The sequence below is a fragment of the Marmota monax genome, unplaced genomic scaffold (genome assembly GCF_021218885.2).
Source record: "Marmota monax isolate L192 unplaced genomic scaffold, Marmota_monax_Labrador192_F-V1.1 WCK01_AAM20220418_F8-fsc00991, whole genome shotgun sequence".
Classification (NCBI taxonomy): domain Eukaryota; kingdom Metazoa; phylum Chordata; class Mammalia; order Rodentia; family Sciuridae; genus Marmota; species Marmota monax.
The window spans coordinates 22,177-23,873 of NW_026695159.1; the positions used below are offsets into that span (position 1 = coordinate 22,177).

Sequence of the window (1,697 nt, forward strand, 5' to 3'; positions counted from 1 at the left end):
TCATTGCTTGAGTATAGAAATTAATTTGGTTTATCGGTGTTTATTTTATATTCGGCTATTTTGCTGAATTTATTAGACAAGAAAATTTTCAAATGAAATTTTTTGGATTTTGTAAATATAGAATCATGTCATTTGTAAATAGTGATAGTTTGATTTCCTATGTTTCTATTCATTTATCTATTCATTTATTTATTAAAGATAAATGAATAGAAACATAGGTTTTGGATAGAGCTTCAAGGATGGTGTTGAATTGAAGTGGCAAAAAAAAGGCATCCTTTGCCTTTTTTTTGAATTTTAGAGGAAATGCTTTTATTTTTTCTCCCTTAAGAATAATGTTTCTGAGGAGCCGCCACAGAAAGCCCAGGCGCAGCGGCCACTGCCTGGGTGGGCACAGGGCTGAATGGGCAGGGGAGGGGAGCGAGCCCCCAGGGAGGCCATGGACAGTCCTCCCGCACCGGGCGCAATGGTGATGCAGAGGCTGGAAACACCCTTCTAAGGTGATGAGGCGCTGAGCAGCCTGAGCAATGGCGTCAGTGGCAGCAGCAGCAACTTTGCTTGTCCCTGGGGCGCCCCAAACAGCGTCGCAGGCAGAGTGGTGAAGAATGACAGCTGACTGTGAGCCTGAGCAAACAAATGGTGGTGGCGCCACCTCTGGCCCCCCTGCGCAGACTGCACCCCCAGCAGTCGCCACGACAGCCTGCTCTCCAGCCCGACCTGGGGCTGGTCCAACCACGCTGACCAACCATCCAGACCAACGGGCTGGTCACAACCACGCTGAGGAGCACGCAGTTTTTCTACCCAAGATGGTGGCCAGGGAGAAGCAGGAGTTCACCGAGGACTTTGTCAAGGCCCTGGAGGATTTGAACAAGCAGCACCAGCTTGGCTGGGTGCAGCCCAGCTGCTGCTGCAGCCTCGCAGGAGGACCCTCTGGCACGGCATCGGCGCCACTCTCCCAGCTGGCACAAGTCTTCCTAAACCTGAGCCACTACAAGGATGGCGCCGTGGGTGCTGGGGATGCTGCCACTGTCGCCTTCTCCTCCTAGCCCGTTCCCTTCCCACAGCCGCTGCCACCCAGTGATTTACTGGGGCCGCTGTGCCTAGCTGTGCTCAAGGAAAGCCACAGATGGTGCCCACCTTGCCAAGCTTCGGAGAGAGCCTGCTGTCGCCAATGGACATGGACATGCAGGAGCTCATAAAGGCTGAGCCGAAGCAGCTGCTCAACAATATCGCAGCCTCCAAGTGCCCCAAGGGCAAGCTGGAGCATCTCTCACCTGGAGGAGAAAGTGAAGAGCTCAAGAGCCAGAACACGGAACTGGCGTCCTCCAGGAGCCTGCTGCCCAAGCAGGTGGCGCAACTCAAGCAGAAAGTCCTCAGCCATGTCAATAGCAGCCGCCAGCTTCTACCCCAGTACTAGGTGCCCTGGTACTGAGCCCAAGCACAGGGCGCATCCTCGCCCGCCTCCTCTTGAGGGGCGGGCTTGCAGGGGGCGGGGATTGAGCTCCCAGGAGTTGGTATGGTGCTGCCCTGGCGACCCCCTCCAAGAGGGTGCCCAGGACTTGGAGAGGGCGCCTTGGACTTGACAAGCTGGACCCCCTGCTTCTGGGAGGTTGGGGGCGAGCGCATGACACCCCCTCGTACTGCCTCTGTTCCCCGCGCTGCCGCCAGGTGTCACACAAACCCAGGGCCTAGCCGCCCCT

At 55.6% G+C, this 1,697-nt stretch overlaps 1 pseudogene; it reads left to right on the forward strand.

The window, feature by feature from the left end:
• Positions 1-463: 463 nt before the first annotated feature.
• LOC124081859 (transcription factor JunD-like) lies at positions 464-1,429 on the forward strand (annotated as a pseudogene).
• Positions 1,430-1,697: the final 268 nt, after the last annotated feature.